Here is an 8,935-nt window from a genome sequence, read left to right as displayed (position 1 = left end):
GTTATATGATTAGATATTTAATCCTTATCACTTAATTTGTTAGATATAAATAGCGAAGGTTATTTCTATTGATATAAATTAAGCTTCAACACTACAAGTGATTTAGACGAACTTATGGATAAATTATTGACACCAATTTAGAAATAAGGTTCGGTGGTTTGGGTAATATCATTAGTTATATAATAGTGAAAAATTGTAAAAAGGGAAACCGTTATGATTTGAGTTTTGGCGAAGGTCAAAACTAGGTTAGGTCTCAATTTAAATACTCGAGGAATAGTAAACTATCTAAATAAGATCAAATGAAAATTAGATTTAATTTAGTTAGTTGAAACTTTATATATTCGAAAGAAAATATAAAGTTATATACTAAAACATTTTAATAGGACTTAAATTTAAAACAATCCATAAATCTAGAGGTGAAACATTTAAGTAAACACTTCCAATTATATATTGCAAATTATTATTATTATTTTTTTACATATTATTATTATTAAAAATAAAAAAACAACTTAATCTCCTTCAGTTTAAACACTACTGTTTTGTCACATCGTTTATAGCTTACGCGGATCGTGTATAACCTCACGCGAAACGCGTAGTCCCAACACATACGCGGAACGCGTATACATACACGCGAAACGCGTACACTTTAAACCAGTACTGTTTCAATTTTTATTTAAATTTAATTTTTAATTAATTACTTTAACACTAATATTAATTTATTTCAAGTCATAATATTTATAATAGTAAATACTACATTAATTCACCTTTTATTAATTTAAATCCGGTAACTTTTATTAGTTGGTAATTTTAGTTAATTTTATTTAAATTGTAATTCTATGTTATAATATTAAATTCTTAATCCATTATTATTATTGTTTTAGTTATTTAAAATCCAAAACCAAAAACCAATTAAAACCCACTTAAAAGTATAATTAATTGTCATTAAATTCTTGAATACGCTTCTCCCTGTGGAACGAACTTGACTTGCCAGTATCTATTGCTGCACGACCGGGACCAGTTGCCTGTAGTGTGATAATATTTATTAGGCTAGTTTAGTTGAAAAATTTAAAGGTCGGTTTTATCACATCAACTTTTTGGCGCCGCTGCCGGGGAGAAATTGTTCATTCAGGAATTTAATTACTTTTAGTTATTTGTTCCTTTCGTTGGGATTTATTTTCCTACGAAAGTTCTGTTTTATTTTTCTCTTTGTTCTTTTTAAATTTCAACTAGGTTCCAGTCATACTGTAATATGGATGATTTTGAGAATATGATCATGAAAAATCTTTTTAATGCTCAACAATTTAATCAATACTCTCAAACAAGTTTTGATGATAATTGATGCGATTCATCTATGTTTAATAGGGTTGAAACTACATATATTTGTGAAAATTGTGGAGGTTACCATTTGACTTGGGAATGTGATTATCATATTTCCATGGATCAAATGGAGAGTTATGAACCCATGAACTATATATGGAATGAACATCAAGAGAATAACTCAAATCCAGATTTTTATTATCCAAACCAACCTTATTACGATTCCCCACAAAATTATCAACAATACCAATTTTCTAACCAAATGCAACAAAATTTTCAACAAACTCAAAATGAAGAAAATTACTCGTATGATTTTTAAAATATTATGATGAGTTTTATTGAAAGTCAAACCGAAACCAGGGAATTACTAAATCAACAATGGCAACAAAATCAAACATCTATTCAAAATCTAGAAAGAGAAATGGAGCTTTTCTTTACTATTCTTTCGGAAAGACAATCAGATGATCCATCGTTTGAGTCTTCATATTGTTATCCTAACCCTATTTTACAGGTTCCAAATGAACAAACAGTCGAGGACAAGGTGTAAATTGAAATTGTAAAAATAAATTCACAGGAACCTCGTGAATTAAAAGAATTTGAAACCTCTATGAAATATATAAATAGGATAAGTCAAAATGAATATGTAGTGAATGGAAAGAACAATGATGAGGATTCTAATTCCGAGGTCGAAGTGGTAGAACCGGTTATTCATACACCCGAGAAATTTTCAGTTTATAATAATTCACTCGGAAATAATTGTGATAATGAGGAGGTCGAGTTGATGAAATTATCAGGGATCATTGAGGATGAGGAGTTTAATATATTAAAACCACTTGAGGAGTCACCTTCTCATGTTGAATTCGTATATCCTCAAGAGGTTAACACTTGGAATACCTTGAAAGATGATCCATTTGGGCAGGATCTACCTAGGAGAATAAAATTTTTATTGCAAGCCACACTTAGAGAAGAGTTGTGCGTTGACTGTCGGGTCGAGTCATTCTTTTTCGGTCAACTGAAAAAGGATTTATCTGATATATTATATACCATTCGAGATGTAAATGAATGGCTCACTCTTCTAATTCGTGGAACTTTCTCCACTAATTTTACATGTCGTTCGATAAATATAGAGAAATTTGACTCCGCTAGGCAATAAAGTGTGGGGTCGAGTTGAGAAAACGACTTGTTGAAAAAAAAAATCATGTTTTGTGTGCCTTTAATTCATTATGTGATTTATAATATTAAAAGTAAAAAAATAAATAGAGCGCATTTAATTCTTATTAAATTTGTGTGATTTTTTTAAAAATTTAAAAAAAAAATATTTAATTTTTTATACATTAATTTTAAAAATTGAATTTTAAAATTTATGAACGGATAGAGATCAGGTATAAACAACCGAACTTTCTGTTATGAGAAATGTAAATTTTACAAATGATATTTTAAAATTTTTAATAGTTACTAAGTTGAAAAAAAATAATAATAAAATAATTGTGTTTTTAGTTTATTATATTTTTGTTTATTTATATATATACAAAAACTTTTAGTATGTGGTAAAATTTTTGTACTACTAAAATACAACCTCATCTTGTGTGTGATTAACATGTTTGTTGATAGGTACTTATGATGATGATGCATTCGACATAACGAAACACCAGATTTATATTGTGATAAAAGGATTGGCTATGTTCATACAATAAGCATTTTACAATCTCCAATTGCTTAACAAAGGAAGTTCTAAACACTTTACATTTGTTGTCCTCTCAAATTTATACATTTAATCTGATTTTATGTAATGAGGGCATTACATAATCTTAAGTGTGGGGTGGGAGTATATAAATTCTCGAGAACTTATAATTCAGTGGTTTTTATGAAAATTTTTACAATTTTTAAACAAATATAACTAATCAATTTTTAAGGTAATAACGAGCAATTAAAGATTAGGTGTCAAAAACCGAAATTATTGTCTCCATACATTAAAAAATACATAAGTTTATTTGATTAAAATATTTAAAAGAAAACCAAGTATAAAGGAATTTATAAACCCATATGTTTAGAACCATTTATCACATGTTTCTATGAAGTTTATTGCAGATATCATTGCTTTGGAATGTATAAACCTGAATATTCCATTAAGGAAGTAAAGTCTTCCAAAATGACACACTTGCTAACTTATGTTAGAAGATGTAGTCCAGAACAGCTGTAGGTTGACGAAAAATCTTGAAAAGTCATCTCTATCATCGGCTGGAAATCCACCTCACCTCAGCATCAAACAGGGTTTTTGTTGGTCAGACTTATTCTAACCATGAGATGGATCTGTCTCGTACAATGGGGGGGCACATTGCAAATTAGCTTTTAAGACTAATGAATCTAATCCCCAGATGGATGATCTCCGTAAAGATCAACCGCATCTATGTTTGATCGCGGTCAACATATATATGCCATAACAAATTGAGGTGTGCAAACTCATGGTTCACCGATGATATTTGGACACGATATAAGTTTCTTCTAAAACTTATGCTATTTTATGAACTATATTGTGTAAAACCATTTTTAGGACATTCGGTTTCAAGTTCCATGATACTTCAATCATGGGGGCGGATAGCTTGCTAATCGCCGACTGAGACTACGGTTTTCAGTTACCCTCGACCGAAATTTGAGGTTAAAACCGGAAAACGTGTCTAGTGTAAAAACTAGCATGACATTTTAAAAAAATCATAAAACGTTTTCACAAGGTCCAATTTTCCCTAAGGATCCAAATTTTTAATTATTCGTGAGACTTTAATCACGAAATTTCAACTCTGTTTCTGTTGCCAGAATTTCATTTCGTGTGGTGTGTGTGATCCAATAAATATCGTGTGGTGTTTTCAATTTATTTCATAAAGCGTGTGTTTTCATTTCGTGTAGTGTGTGTGTGATGAATGACTGATATGGAAAATTATGTAGTATCCCAAGTCTATTAAAAACTGTTATTGCTTGAGGACAAGCAACGTTCAAGTGTGGGGTAATTTGATATTGTTATAAATATACATATACTTCGTCACAGTATCAATCCAAAATGTTATGATTTTTATGTTTATTCGAGTAGTTTTCGGTTTGTAATTGGTTAAAATGTCCAAAGCATCGAATGAAGTGTTATTATGGATTTTCAATGATATAAAGATCAAAATGAAGATAAAATGAAGATTTCTAATGAGCAACAAAAGACTACAACATCGCGCATCAAGACTATAAGTTAAAATGATCGAAATCACGAAATCTGCGCGCCTGCACGAAAAAAATCATAACTAAATCAAACGGACTCGAAAAAAGGCGAATCAGGTGTCCAGACGCCCGTAACTCAAAAATCTACAACTTTCATGAAGATACCTTACGTGAAACGCGTACCTATCTATGCGAAACGCGTAGATTTACGACCAGATATAGATTAAAAGCACATGGGACGGCTACTTTTTGTATATTAATCCATCTTTTTCAGTCTTTACAGCAAAGAAAGGCATTGATATTCTCCACCTACTACTTCAACTCTCAAATAAATATAATATGGAGTATTAGTGCAGAGAAAAAACATGCACAGAGAAATAGAGTGCAGAGAGAGGAGTCAGAACATAACATCACACTCACAAATAAATGTAAACTTCACTGTCATTATTTTCTATTTTACTCCGTATCAATTATTTTAAATTCCGTATTAATTTTCAAGTTCAAGATTTAGGATAGTTTCAATATTAAGGATGTATTGTTCGTGTGTACGGGTGCTTTCATTTCCATTTTCTACCATTTGTAATCATTATATTGAAGACCTTTTGTAAGTTTGTTACTTTCATTTTTATTATTGTCATTGTTACTTATTATTATGTTTATGTTTATGTATTATTATTTTTACTCCCGTATCATTATCATGATTAGTTAGTAAATTCCCATAGTATTTGCTTAGATGTAGAGCCCTAGTGAAATGGATTGTTATCATTCGTAAATATTAAAATGTAACTTAAGTATTTTTAACATTGAGCCTAGCTAAAAGAACCATTGTTATATGATTAGATATTTAATCCTTATCACTTAATTTGTTAGATATAAATAGCTAAGGTTATTTCTATTGATATAAATTAAGCTTCAACACTACAATTGATTTAGACGAACTTATGGATAATTTATTGACACTAATTTAGAAATAAGGTTCGGTGGTTTGGGTAATATCATTAGTTATATAATAGTGAAAAATTGTAAAAAGGGAAACCGTTATAATTTGAGTTTTGGCGAAAGTCAAAACTAGGTTAGGTCTCAATTTAAATACTTGAGGAATAGTAAACTATCTAAATAAGATCAAATGAAAATTAGATTTAATTTAGTTAGTTGAAACTTTATATATTCGAAAGAAAATATAAAGTTGTATACTAAAACATTTTAATAGGACTTAAATTTAAAATAATCCATAGATCTAGAGGTGAAACATTTAAGTAAACACTCCCAATTATATATTGTAAATTATTATTATTATTATTTTTACATATTATTATTATTAAAAATAAAAAAACAACTTAATCTCCTTCAGTTTGAACACTACTGTTTTGTCACATCGTTTATAGCTTACGCGGATCGTGTATAACCTCACGCGAAATGCGTAGTCCCAACACATACGCGGAATGCGTATACATACACGCGAAACGCGTACACTTTAAACCAGTACTGTTTCGATTTTTATTTAAATTTTATTTTTAATTAATTACTTTAACACTAATATTAATTTATTTCAAGTCATAATATTTATAATAGTAAATACTACATTAATTCACCTTTTATTAATTTAAATCCGGTAACTTTTATTAGTTGGTAATTTTAGTTAATTTTATTTAAATTGAAATTCTATGTTATAATATTAAATTCTTAATCCATTATTATTATTGTTTTAGTTATTTAAAATCCAAAACCAAAAACCAATAAAAACCCACTTAAAAGTATAATTAATTGTCATTAAATTCTTGAATACGCTTCTCCCTGTGGAACGAACTTGACTTGCCAGTATCTATTGCTGCACGACCGGGACCAGTTGCCCGTAGTGTGATAATATTTATTTGGCTAGTTTAGTTGAAAAATTTAAAGGTCGATTTTATCACATCAGTTACCTTCAAGATCCTTTAATTGCACAATATATTGGTCACTAGTTAGCACAAGAGTAATAAAATTACGAGTTGAGCTATACTCATTATACCAAGAAATTGGCCATGTCCAGTTGTTATCATGCACAATATCGCATACATTTCCGTTCAAGTTATATCCTTCTCGAACAATATTGTGCCTAGACACAATATCAATAACAACTCATTGGGTATTCCATCAATCAAACCAAGCATTAGTAATTGTGTCATTGCTGATTTAATGAAACATGTGAGCATGAATGATGTCTCGAATATTAAGCATTTTTCGCCAGCTCCAACTAACATCGCAAGACATCATAACCTCCCAAAAGTATCAATTAGCCAAGCGATAAGTGTGCACCTATTTTACCCATAAAATTGTTTATGGGATAACAATCGTCAAACCTGAGAGGATAACAGAGCAACATTCCATTACTTAAGACGCTTAATCCCAAGCCCACCCTCGTTCTTAGGAAGACACATAATCCCATTTGACTTTCGCGTTTCCTCCTTTCATCTCGCCTTGACATCACAAAATATCCCTCATCAACTTTTCTGTATCTTTCACAGTGGAATCCTCGATGACAAAAACCGAATACAAATAGATTTGCATCGACTCAAGAACAGAAGATATGAGTTGAACCCTTCCAGCAAACGATAAAAATTTGTTCTTCCAATCGTTGATTTGGTTTTTCACCATTTCACCTAAAGGTTTATAGTCACGATTGTGCAAACAGAACGAGCCTGTCGGCATCCCTAAGTATTGCACCGGCAACTACCCAATTTCAAATAACATCAAGCTTAATTTCTTGCTTATTAAGAAAAAAAATACATTTATAAAAGTAAATCTTAATACGGAGTAATATATACAACAATACCTTAAAACTCGTTATTTAATAATAAGTATATTATAATCCTTTTTTTTAACAGCTGAATTTTTTTTTAAACTAGCAAGAAGCTAGAAAATTACAAAGACAATAAAGGATTAAGAATCCAAACATTCCAATTAAGATTGACTTTCTTATATCGAGGCGAAAGCCAATCAAAAGAGGATAACACGATAAAATCTACAATATGACATTTTTTAAATTTTGATGGGTCAAAGATTTGCCCATTTCTATATATCCAAAGTGGCCAGAGAGTGCCATAGCAAATAGCTTCCAAAATGAGAATAGTCAAAGGAGTGTGAGTAGGAACCATAATCCAATTCCAAAGTTCCTCAACAGATGGTAAATTGATGAAAATACACTTTTTAAGGCTTCAAACAAAATACATTTTTTTTTTAAAAAATTGTCTTTTTACACCATTCGGTAGATGGGATTTCTGTCTACTTCCTTTATCTGTCGTCTACTACCATTTTTACAAAGTAGTAGACAGTAACAACAATGTAGTAGACAGTGAGAACAAAGCAGTAGACAGCCAATTACAAGGTAGCTGACCGTCTACTGCCTTGTTGTTACTGTCTACTACCTTGTTGTAGGTGTCGACTGATATGTATTATTGGTGTCGACACCTACAACAAGGTAGTAGACAATAACAACAAGGTAGTAGACGGTCAGCTACCTTGTAATTGGCTGTCTACTGCTTTGTTCTCACTGTCTACTACCTTGTTGTTACTGTCTACTACTTTGTAAAAATGGTAGTAGACGACAGATAAAGGTGGTAGAAAGAAATTCCGTCTACCGAATGGTGTAAAAAGACAATTTTTTTTAAAAAGTGTATTTTGTTTGAAGCCTTAAAAAAAATGTATTTTGAACAATTTCCCTCAACAGATTGCCATTTGGGAATATCACAGTCAATCCAAGTAGCAATATGAGCCCAAACTTGAGAGGGTATATTGCATTCAAACAGCACGTGAGATAGATCTTCAGCGTGAGACAAACATGAAGTACATAACACACTTTGTAAAACAACGCCTTTGTCTAACAAACTACATTTACCGTGTAATCTATTAAGACGAGCACGCCATATGAAAAAATTAATTTTAGGAGGAACGATCTTACACCAATTAGTAGGAAAACGACCCATGGTAGTTTGATCAATGACTTTACGAAAACCAGAGACTGGGTAGGCACCATTCGTCATACTTGAGCAGGCCCATTTATCATTCAAATATGAGAATACAACGTGATCGATAACAGCAAGCATATCAACTAGCTGCTGCGTTTCAGCCCCGGATCTGAGATCTCTACGCCACAACCAACTCCAACACACATTATTACGCCTATCAAAAATTGTGCAATGTTTATCCAATTCGAGAGCAAAAAGACGAGGAAACATAACCCGAGGAAAAGACCCGTTTAACCAATTATCAAACCAAAAGAGGGTGTCTTTTCCATTACCAATCTTAAGAGAAAAAAGATCACCAATGTGTGTGAGATGTTCGTGCATGTTAACCAACGCTCGATTGATATAGGCCCACGATCCACTTGCTACACGATTAACAACCGGGAACATGCCATCCCTTTGAGGACCATGAATAGCTT

The sequence above is a fragment of the Rutidosis leptorrhynchoides genome, chromosome 4, assembly GCF_046630445.1.
Source record: "Rutidosis leptorrhynchoides isolate AG116_Rl617_1_P2 chromosome 4, CSIRO_AGI_Rlap_v1, whole genome shotgun sequence".
Taxonomy (NCBI): domain Eukaryota; kingdom Viridiplantae; phylum Streptophyta; class Magnoliopsida; order Asterales; family Asteraceae; genus Rutidosis; species Rutidosis leptorrhynchoides.
This window is presented reverse-complemented; position numbering follows the sequence as displayed.